The sequence below is a fragment of the Spea bombifrons genome, chromosome 1 (assembly GCF_027358695.1).
Source record: "Spea bombifrons isolate aSpeBom1 chromosome 1, aSpeBom1.2.pri, whole genome shotgun sequence".
Taxonomy (NCBI): Eukaryota; Metazoa; Chordata; class Amphibia; order Anura; family Pelobatidae; genus Spea; species Spea bombifrons.
Genome location: NC_071087.1, coordinates 111,916,204 through 111,928,226, shown reverse-complemented (window position 1 = coordinate 111,928,226; position 12,023 = coordinate 111,916,204). Strand labels below are relative to the sequence as shown.

Here is a 12,023-nt window from a genome sequence, read left to right as displayed (position 1 = left end):
TCAGATTATGTGGGATTATAGCTACTTTCTATGGAATGACAGGTGAATGACAGTTTTGAGTGAATGCCCATAGGATATAATGGGAGAAAAATTAAACTTGTTTTTTTAGAGAAAACCATCTTAAATATCATATAGAACTTTGTCATGTATACTCCCCTAGTACAGTTATAGGTTCTAAACCTCATATTAAGTGGAATTATAGCTGTGTTCTATGGAATGACAGGTGAATGACAGTATTGATGGAATGCCCATAGGATAATGTTATCTCTATGTTTAATGCTGTGACGGAACCCTCCATCACTGGGACCACTGGAGAGGCCTGACTGCCAGCCTCCTCCCTATTGACTATGGGCCCTGGGTTTGTAAAGACTTCTGTGGCTACCCCCAGCAGTATCATCTCATCACTTGCTGAGGGGATTATCTCCAGCAGACAGCCAGGATCTGCAACCAGGGAGTGACTGCCATTGTTTCAGTTTAATGTTGTATAAACAACATTGTATTGTTAATCTCGTTACTGCCCCTGTTGTCTCTGGGAGGCAGATTAAGGGGGGCGGTTTGTGTCCCAATATCTTATTTTATGTAAATGTGTGTTTTGATGGATATATCCAGCCCTGTGTGTCCAAAATAAATCAGTCTTCGTTTGGTTTTACCCTACACTGAGTCTCGGCTAGTGACTGGGGAACTGGGGAAAGTGTTGTCCCAGGCTAAGGCAGCAGAGGCAGTCGGTCGGACTAGCCAGCCCCGTGACATTGGTGGCAAGCGGCGGGATTGCTTCTTAGTCTGAGGGACACTTACTTTCTACCGGGATTAACCGACAGGACAACAGACTTCGGTCGCCTTGACGAACACATGGATGTGGTATCAGAATTCCAGGGGCTGCTGCGGGTCATCCTCTCCTGCTACACCACTACTCTGCCTACAGAACAATACCAGAATCTGAGGCAACTGGTTCGACAGTCACTATGGCAGAGGGCTGTTATATGCCGGGGTCAGTGTCTTCCAAGCTCCGAACAAAAGATTAGAGACCAGCGGGAACTACGGATGCCATTCCCTTAGTGCAGAGAATTACATCACATGCCGTTTCCAGTATCTTAAATTCTATTAAGGTTTGGGGACCAGGGCATTTTTATTTTTTTAACGGTTATAAGTTGCACCTGCAACCTGTAGCTTTCCTATCAACTGCTCGCAATAATATATTTCTTTCCCCAGGTAACTAGAGTTAATAAATAATAGTTCCTTTTTTACACTTGAAGTATAACATTGCATAGCCTATATTGGTGTTAATACAGGTATTTTATTTTTGTATCTCTCATGTGGTACATAGTTGGAATTAAAATTAATACTACTAAAATAGACTGTCCCAAACATGACATGTCGGAATGGAAATGTAGGTGTATTTTGGCTTTTATGAAATGTTTTGTGCATCTTGCTATAAACTTGTGCACCGAAAAATGCACCTGCCCCTTAAGCCCGCCGCAACTGCGACCGGGTCCGCCACTCAAAGGGGCCGGGAAGCCCCCGCCAGGGCCGGCCTTACAGGTGTGCGTCCGCACAGGGTTTAAATTAAAACATCGGGGGGGGTTGTTTTTTTTTTTTTACTTTATTTAACATCCTTCATGTTAAATAAAGTTTTTTTTCTTTAGAGGATGTTAAATAAAGTTAAACCAAAAAAAAACGGTGTTTTAATTTAAGTCCCGGGTCGCTCGTGAAGTTTTCAGCGACCGCTTGGCGCCCTTCACTCTCCGAGACTCCGTCGGGGTGCCGGCGTTTCATGCTGAGCGCTGGAATTATGCCACACCGCGGCAGAGCGGGAAGACGGCTCCCATCGCAGGACTCCGGCAACAAGGTAAGTAAGGATAGGGAGAGTGGGGTAGATAGTGAAAAGGGGCAGAGGGGGGAAGGCAGTGAGAAGGGGCAGAGGTGGTAGATAGTGAAAAGGGGCAGAGGGGGGAGATTTTTTTCCTTTCTTTTTTTGGGAATGGGGGGCGCCAGAGGAGTAGTCCGCACAGGGCGCCAGAACACTTAAGGCCGGCTCTGTCTCTGTGTGTAGTGCTATGTCCGTGTGTAATGTTATCTCCTTGCGTAATGCTGTGTCCATGTGCAATGCTATGCCCATGTGTAATGCTATGCCCATGCTTAATGCTATTTCCATTTTTAACGCTATCTCCATGTGTAATGCTATCTCCATGTTTAATGCTATGTCCATGATTAATGCTATCAACATGTTTAATGCTATCTGCTATACACAAAACAAAGCAAGAATTCAGCGCATACCCAGTAAATATCATTCAAAAAACCTAAAGAATATATATTGGGGATTTCTTTATACTATATGGCTATATCTAAGGCTGGTTAGACAGACACGTCCAACTCAGGGTATTTTGATGTAGTGGCAACTGAGCGTTATATAGCCATATAGTGTGATGCAACCCCCAATACTTACTCCTTAGATCAGTGATTGATATATTCAGTGATATTCGCTGAATATGCGCGGAATTCTTCTATTGTTTTATGTTAGTGTGTGTGCAGGCATGTTATGACTGTGTGTGCACGCATATTATTACTGTGTGTGTCTGGGTATGATATTGTCTGTGTGTGTCTCTCTGGGTATGATAGCATGCATTTGTGCTAGTTTAAGTGTCTGTGCATGTGTGTTAATGTATGGGCCTTGTTGTGTTAGTCTGAGTGTCTGTGTGTGTATTAGTGCTGATTGTCTGGTTGTGTTAGTGTCAGGGTGTGTGTTAATGTATGGGTCTGGTTGTGTTAGTGTGAGTGTCTGTGTGTGTATTAGTGCTGATTGTCTGGTTGTGTTAGTGTCAGGGTGTGTGTTAATGTATGGGTCTGGTTGTGTTAGTGTGAATGTCTGGGTGTGTGTATTAGTGCTGATTGTCTGGTTGTGTTAGTGTCTGGGTGTGTGTTAATGTATGGGTCTGATTGTGTTAGTGTGAATGTCTGGGTGTGTGTATTAGTGCTGATTGTCTGGTTGTGTTTGTGTCTGGGTGTGTGTTAATGTATAAGTCTGGTTGTGTTAGTGTGAATGTCTGGGTGTGTGTATTAGTGCTGATTGTCTGGTTGTGTTTGTGTCTGGGTGTGTGTTAATGTATAAGTCTGGTTGTGTTAGTGTGAATGTCTGGGTGTGTGTATTAGTGCTGATTGTCTGGTTGTGTTAGTGTCAGGGTGTGTGTTAATGTATGGGTCTGGTTGTGTTAGTGTGAGTGTCTGTGTGTGTATTAGTGCTGATTGGTTGTGTTAGTGTCAGGGTGTGTGTTAATGTATGGGTCTGGTTGTGTTAGTGTGAATGTCTGGGTGTGTGTGTATTAGTGGTGATTGTCTGGTTGTGTTAGTGTGAGTCCCTGGGTGTGTGTGCTTTAGTAAAAAGATTGTGAGGAGAACCGGTGTGCCCCAAAAATAGTGTGTGCTAAATAAGTAAATCTCTTAAAAATACTTCCCTTTTGTTTTCTCACAGCTGCCTCCTTAAAAACAACTCTCTCCAGGTGTTGTAAAGTATAGGTTGAATTTCAATAGGGGGCGCTCATGTAAGAAAAACAAAGAAAACAACAATAGTGTAGACTGTTCAGACGATACGGTGTTAATTATATTGCGTTAGTTGCACTCACAATAGTGCTGAAGATTTGTGTCTGTTTCTCATTCCCCTCTCATAGCAGCTTGTGAAAAAGGTAGTAAATGGTTGCACTCACGGGATCCAATGCACATAAAATTATGTGCAAGGTGCGCTCAGGGAGGGGGGTAGGGGAAGCCCACGGTGTCCAGGATCCAGGAACGCTGTGATATAGTGTGGCAACTTCTTCCAGCCAGGGAGCGGGAAAACCACCCCCAGAGAATAAACAACTGCTGCTTATATTTAAAAATATAGGTTTATTATGGGAATATGCCTTTAAAATAATTTTATTTAAATTTTAAAAAAAGTACTTTAAGATATATAAAATATAAATATGTAAAAGTCAAACGATTAAGTGAAATAAAAAGTCTTTCCTCAACGCGTTTCGGCTTTAATGGCTTCCTCAGGAAAAAAGTATTTGATCGCTTCTTCCACTCTTTTTATGTGTTAATTCGTTGTATTTTCTTCTATATACGCTAGATGGCGGTGTAACGTTGTTTCCCAGAACATGAGGACGTGTTGTACGCACATGTACACTAGGTGGCGCTGTTACGTCATTCCACAATACGTGAGGACGTATTGGAGGCTGGATGTGCGTACTGCCGTCATTCTGTTTATACGCGTCCCCATAGAAACGGCTTCTCCTTCTCCGTAGGGCTGTCTCTTTTCTTGGTGTTGCATCAGGTCCTACTGTCCTGCTGTGCTGTGAAGTGCAGATGTTAAGAAATGACATTTGAAGACGGATTAACATGAACGCTAAGTATAAACGCTATAGGATGTAAACGTTTAAGGATGTGATTGCATTAAACGTGGATATATGAACTATAACTAAACATACTATGGGTTTTGTTTATACATAAATGTCTATATGAATCCACAGAAAAGAGAGCAATAAGGGTGGAAAAGTGCCAAACAATAATACAAAATATGAAATATTGGAATTGTGTATAGTAAAAAGTAATATTGAAGAACCCATGAATGAATAAGTTGTCTGTGTCTATTTATTTCAAATGGGGGTTAGGATCCCTTAGGTGAAAGCGTGAATATCCAAGTTTATGTCCAAGCCTCCTTTTTTTATATGTTCCTAATTTAAAGATCCACTTAGTTCCCTTTCTTGAAATGTTTTCTGCACTATTCCCTCCTCTCCAATTTGGGGGTACAATGTCTATTCCCATGATTCAAAATTGATTAATTGAGAAAACAGGACATGAATTACAGTATCGCGGGACACCGTGTTTAATGCTTGAATTCATAATGTTCCCAAGATGTTCCTAAATTCTTCCTTTAAGTGGTCTGGTTGTTCTTCCCCCATACTGTGCACCACATGGACATTGTAATAAATAAAATACAGATTTGGTGGTGCAGGTGATGAATTTCTTAATTTCGTATGTAGTCCCTGTCCTATTACTGATAAAACTGTTTGTTTTCCTTGGTAGGTAGGTGCACATCTTGCACCTACCGCATGGGCAAAAAACAATGGGTTTCTTGCCCAGAAAGGTATTAAAATTAATTTCTGTTTTCTTTGTTGGGAGGAAAATGTTTTTCAAATTATTTGTTTTTTTTTGTATATGATTTGAGGTTTTTCCGGTAAGAGGGGACCTAAAATGTCATCGCTTTTCAGGACATGCCAGTGTTTCCGCAATATCTTTTTAATGTGGTGAGCCTTAGTATTATATTCCTTAATGAATGAAAAACTGAAATCTTTCTTGTTCATATTATGTTCGGGCTTTCCTTTTAGTAGATGAGATCTGTCCATTTGTTCCACTTTCTGTTGACTTCTCGCTAATAACTCTATTGGATAGTGTTTCTCCCTAAATTTACTTATAATATCTGTGCTGTGTTTAATAAAGTCCTGGTCCTGTGTACAGTTCCTCCTTATTCTCATCATCTGTCCCGTGGGGATGTTATCTAACCATGCTGGGTGATGACAGCTTGTGTAATCAATGAAACCATTGGCATCGGTAGCATTTTTATAATTTCTGGAGCATTGCCTTCTGTGAATAGTTCCACATCCAAGAATTCAACACTTTGCTTTAGTATGTTGAAAGTAAATTTTAGGTTGTATTGGTTCTGGTTGATGTATTCTATAAATTGATGTAATTTATCCAGTGTTCCCCTCCATATAATTAACACATCATCGATATATCTCTTCCACAGCACCAGGTCTGCTTCAAATGGATTGTTGTGCCATATCTGTTCTGCTTCCCATTCGGCTACGAAAAGGTTGGCGTAACTCGGCACGAACCTGGCACCCATGGCTGTCCCACATAGATGACGGTAAAACTGGTGTTCAAACAAGAAATAGTTATATTTCAAAATAAAATCGATACATTCCAAAATGAAATCCTTCCGATGTGTTGCATGTTATCTCCATGTTTAATGCTATCTCAATGAGTAGTGTTATGTCCATGTTTAATGCTATGTCCATATTTAATGTTATCTCTATGTGTAATGTGTGACAGTGTAAACCCCAGGGAGATGCTTAGTGTGGTATTTGGGTACAGGTGCTATCCAGATCGTAAATATGGGTCCCTAGGGTGGAGCAATTGGAGAGCAGGGTGGGCCAATGCTCCGTTTCCCCATGCTGTGGAAATTCCATGCCGAGTTTTCCAGGAGGCAAGAAATCTGCAGGATCCGGTCTGGGATGCCAATGGGGCCGGCGTCAGGCACAGGTGCTGGACATTAAAAACCCCTGGAGCTTGATACTCAGAGAGACTGTTGGGGGAAGAGGAAGTTCCCTGTGCTCCCAGGGCAAGGAGAGGCCCTGAAGAAGACAATCCCTGAGCCAAGTGAGGCAATACCTGCCTGGACGTTTTGTGTGTTGTCTGGGGGAGGTTTTCCAGAGCCTGGCGTAGCTGGGTCTGGCTGGGAGGTTGAGGTAGTGGGTGATTAGGCTGGTCAGTCTGCACCAGCATAGTTCAGTTAGAGAGGGCTCCAATTGGGAGCTAGGTTTTCTTTTGCAGGTTTCACAGATATGCAATACTTTTATCCAGCAAAAAGAAACTTCACGTCCGGATCATCAATAAGTCGTCACAAACACATCAAGGCCATCCTCCATAAGCATATGTATTTCAGCCAGCAATACACAAGGGAACATACCATGCAACAGTCAAACAGTGGTTTTTGGGGTTTAAGCGGTTAAAATAAGGAGGGAAAAAAAACGAAAAAAAAGAAGAAAAAAAAACAAAAAAAAAATGAGCTGCTGTTCCTGGCTCTAATTGCCCTAGAGGACTTAGGTGCTTAGGACCCCTAAAAGTGACATGTATGGCCCTCATGCTATAGGGTTTGTCACATATGATGGAGAATGCGGGCAAAGCACTGCTATGGTCTGTGGGCAGAAAGCAGGAACCAAAAAAAGAAAAAAAAAATTAAAAAAAATGAGCTGCTGTTCCTGGCTCTAATTGCCCTAGAGGACTTAGGTGCTTAGGACCCCTAAAAGTGACATGTATGGCCCTCATGCTATAGGGTTTGTCACATATGGTGGAGGATGCGGGCAAAGCACTGCTATGGTCTGTGGGCAGAAAGCAGGAACCAAAAAAAAAAACGAAAAAAAAAAAAATTCGCTTTATTTTAACCGCTTAAACCCCAAAAACCACTGTTTGACTGTTGCATGGTATGTGCCCTTGTGTATTGCTGGCTGAAATACATATGCTTATGGAGGATGGCCTTGATGTGTTTGTGACGACTTATTGATGATCCGGACGTGAAGTTTCTTTTTGCTGGATAAAAGTATTGCATATCTGTGAAACCTGCAAAGGAAAACCTAGCTCCCAATTGGAGCCCTCTCTAACTGAACTATGCTGGTCCAGACTGACCAGCCTAATCACCCACTACCTCAACCTCCCAGCCAGACCCAGCTACGCCAGGCTCTGGAAAACCTCCCCCAGACAACACACAAAACGTCCAGGCAGGTATTGCCTCACTTGGCTCAGGGATTGTCTTCTTCAGGGCCTCTCCTTGCCCTAGGAGCACAGGGAACTTCCTCTTCCCCCAACAGTCTCTCTGAGTATCAAGCTCCAGGGGCTTGTAATGTCCAGCACCTGTGCCTGATGCCGGCCCCATAGGAATCCCGGACTGGATCCTGCAGATTTCTTGCCTCCTGGAAAACTCGGCATGGAATTTCCACAGCATGGGGAAACGGAGCATTGGCCCACCCTGCTCTCCAATTGCTCCACCCCAGGGACCCATATTTACGATCTGGATAGCACCTGTACCCAAATGCCACACTAAGCATCTCCCTGGGGTTTACACTGTCACAAATGCTATGTCCATGTTTAATGCTTTATCCATGTGTAAGGCAGTGTCAGTGTTTAATGCTATCTCCATGTTTAATGTTATCTCTATGTGCAATGCTATGTCCATGTTTAATGCTATTGTCAGGAACCACTTTTTCGCTACCTGAACCATGGCTTTTTTTTATACCTGTGGTGTTTAAATCTGCTACCACTAGTGGCCGCCCTCTGGAGCACTCAGAACTCAGGTGTGCCTTGTTACCTGGGTTGAGCCCTAGCCAATACATCCAGCTGGCCCTTGTTACCTGTGATTACCCTGCCTTTATGAACCTGCCCTGCCCTTCAGTCAGGGCCTTTGTATTGAAGTCTATGGATCTTCCTGCTGTGGTTCGGCACCTGTACTGTTCCTGGTTCCCTGCTTTGTGTCCTGATCAAGCGGACTCGCTGCTTTGGGTCCTGATCAAGCGGACTCACTGCTTTGGGTCCTGATCAAGCGGACTCGCTGCTTTGGGTCCTGATCAAGCGGACTCGCTGCTTTGGGTCCTGATCAAGCGGACTCGCTGCTTTGGGTCCTGATCAAGCGGACTCGCTGCTTTGGGTCCTGATCAAGCGGACTCGCTGCTTTGGGTCCTGATCAAGCGGACTCGCTGCTTTGGGTCCTGATCAAGCGGACTCGCTGCTTTGGGTCCTGATCAAGCGGACTCGCTGCTTTGCGTCCTGATCAAGCGGACTCGCTGCTTTGCGTCCTGATCAAGCGGACTCGCTGCTTTGCGTCCTGATCAAGCGGACTCGCTGCTTTGCGTCCTGATCAAGCGGACTCGCTGCTTTGCGTCCTGATCAAGCGGACTCGCTGCTTTGCGTCCTTCCAAGCGGACTCGCTGCTTTGCGTCCTGATCAAGCGGACTCGCTGCTTTGCGTCCTGATCAAGCGGACTCGCTGCTTTGCGTCCTTCCAAGCGGACTCGCTGCTTTGCGTCCTTCCAAGCGGACTCCCTGCTTTGCGTCCTTCCAAGCGGACTCCCTGCTTTGCGTCCTTCCAAGCGGACTCCCTGCTTTGCGTCCTTCCAAGCGGACTCGCTGCTTTGCGTCCTTCCAAGCGGACTCCCTGCTTTGCGTCCTTCCAAGCGGACTCCCTGCTTTGCGTCCTTCCAAGCGGACTCCCTGCTTTGCGTCCTTCCAAGCGGACTCCCTGCTTTGCGTCCTTCCAAGCGGACTCCCTGCTTTGCGTCCTTCCAAACGGACTCCCTGCTATGCGTCCTTCCAAGCGGACTCCCTGCTATGCGTCCTTCCAAACGGACTCCCTGCTATGCGTCCTTCCAAACGGACTCCCTGCTATGCGTCCTTCCAAACGGACTCCCTGCTATGCGTCCTTCCAAACGGACTCCCTGCTATGCGTCCTTCCAAACGGACTCCCTGCTTTGCGTCCTTCCAAGCGGACTCCCTGCTTTGTGTCCTTCCAAGCAGACTCCCTGCTTTGTGTCCTCATGAAGACCATTCACCTAGATCTGTTACATCACCTGAGAAATCCAACAAGCCTGTTACCAGTATGAAAAAGGAATCTTCTAGGAAACGTGAACCCCTTACCACAACCGAATTGCAACAAAGGCGTGATGATGAGGCTTGCTTTTACTGTGGCAAAAAGGGACACTGGATCACCCAATGTCCTCTGAAACCTCCCAAACCCTCTGTACTGATTGAACAGTCTACGTCACAAGCACAGAGCTCTCCTAAAAGGGGAAGTAGCTTTATTCCCCAGGACAGTGAACCCATGGAGTATATACCACCCCTGGTGATTCCTAATGCTTCTCAAACTCCAGTGGATGTCCAGCTGAAGCCTGAAGCCTGATGACTGTTCTGTGATGGAATGCAGCTTCTGTGATTCTACAGTCTGTGGCAGTGTGGGTTGCTCCCATATGGATGAACTTCCTATTGCTTTCTGTTCAGCCATGATTGCAACTCCTATCACTCTTACCTCAGCAAAGTGTGATACACCAGAGACTACCATAGCCCCTAATATCTCCTCTGGACTGATAGCAAAGATACATGACCCTATTCCATCTCTGAGGAGGAAGGGACCTTCCATCAGTGCTTCCCATACCAAGTCTGCTTCTGCTGTTTTGAACCAGTGCAGTTCTGGTACTACCCCCTGCCCCCAGTAGTGCCCTGTGACCCCTGGTACATGGAAAGAGAAAGCACTGAATCATACCTTCTCATCAACTTCTTCAGCATCCAGTCCTAATTTGACCTATGATTGCACCACAGATAACCTTTCCTTTGATTGTGTTATTACCTCTAATGGCAATATAATCAGAAATGAAGACCTGGAGATCTGTGAACAAGCTTTACCGAAAAAGAAAAAGAAGAAATCACGTTAAGTACACCCTTCTGCTCAGTTTATTAAAGGTGTACAGATTTTGTTCAGACTGTTCGCATTCAGTGACCGCTCCTTGGGGAGGGGGTACTGTCAGGAACCACTTTTTCGCTGCCTGAACCATTGCTTTTTTTTTATACCTGTGGTGTTTAAATCTGCTACCACTAGTGGCTGCCCTCCGCCCTCTGGAGCACTCAGAACTCAGGTGTGCCTTGTTACCTGGGTTGAGCCCTAGCCAATACATCCAGCTGGGCCTTGTTACCTGTGATTACCCTGCCTTTATGAACCTGCCCTGCCCTTCAGTCAAATGGGTGTTTTGATGGATATATCCAGCCCTGTGTGTCCAAAATAAATCAGTCTTCGTTTGGTTTTACACTACACCGAGTCTCGGCTAGTGCCTGGGGAACCGGGGGAAGTGTGTTGTCTCAGGCTAAGGGAGCACAAGACAGCGGAGGTAGTCGGTCGGACTAGCCAGCTCCGTGACATTGGTGGCAAGCAGTGGGATTGCTTCTTAGTCTGAGGGACACTCACTTTCTACCGGGATTAACCAACAGGACGGCAGAGTTCGGTCGCCTTGACGAGGACATGGATGTGGTATCATAATTCCAGGGGCTGCTGTGTGTCATCATGTCTTGCTACACCACTACTCTGCCTACCGAACAATACCAGAATCTGAGGCAACTGGTTCGACAGTCACTATGGCAGAGGGCTGTTATATGCCGGGGTCAGTGTCTTCCAAGCTCCGAACAAAAGATTAGAGACCAGCGGGAACTACGCATTTCATTCCTGGGACAGCAACCCCAGGAGCAATGGGTATCCAAATTGGACAAGGTGGTCCAACAGGAGGTAGAGCTGGAAAATTACTATAGGGCTCTGCAGTGGTATACAGAGCAAGCATATTGGGGAACTGTGAAAGAATCTTCTCCAGAGGGCTATGACTTTGGTGGCCCAGGATTATTATGGGATAGTCTTCAGGAGGATCCGGACTTCGGAAGTACAGCGGAGTGGCGGATTCAGAAGATGCCCTAACCCCAGCTGAAGCGCTGGCAACAGGGCAGAGCATCGCTGGCCTCTGCCCAGCACATACCAAAGCTGCAGGAATTCAGGGAGATACAGCGGCCGACCCGCCTCAGCAGCAGAAGCAGGGAGGTGGAACAGCCGGTCCATCTCCCCAGCGTCAACCCGTTTGGGGTTTCCTCCTGTGTCAGTCCAATTTGGAGGGGGGAGAATTGTGACGGAACCCTCAATCACTGGGACCACTGGAGAGGCCTAACTGCTAGCCTCCTCCCTATTGACTATGGGCCCTGGGTTTGTAAAGACTTTTGTGGCTACCCCCAGCAGTACCATCTCATCACTGGCTGAGGGGATTATCTCCAGCATACAGCCAGGATCTGCAACCAGGGAGTGACTGCCATTGTTTCAGTTTAATGTTGTATAAATCAGCCCCCCCCATTGTATTGTTAATCTAGTTACTGCCCCTGTTGTCTCTGGGAGGCAGATTAAGGGGGGCCGTTTGTGTCTCAATATCTTATTTTATGTAAATGTGTGTTTTGATGGATATATCCAGCCCTGTGTGTCCAAAATAAATCAGTCTTCGTTTGGTTTTACCCTACACTGAGTCTCGGCTAGTGAACCGGGGAAAGTGTGTTGTCCCAGGCTAAGGGAGCACAAGACAGCGGAGGTAGTCGGTCGGACTAGCCAGCTCCGTGACAAATGCTATGTCCATGTTTAATGCTATATCCATGTTTAATGCTATGTCATTGTGTAATGCAATGTCCATGTTTAATGTTAACTCTATGTGT

The 12,023-nt window shown here is 45.5% G+C and overlaps 1 long non-coding RNA gene across 1 annotated transcript; it reads left to right on the top strand.

The window, feature by feature from the left end:
• Positions 1–4,276: 4,276 nt before the first annotated feature.
• On the top strand, positions 4,277–5,921 carry LOC128499706 (uncharacterized). Its single transcript, XR_008354801.1, has 3 exons — positions 4,277–4,379; positions 5,198–5,276; positions 5,777–5,921. It is a non-coding gene; the product is annotated as an uncharacterized LOC128499706 (long non-coding RNA).
• The last annotated feature ends 6,102 nt before the right edge of the window (positions 5,922–12,023 follow it).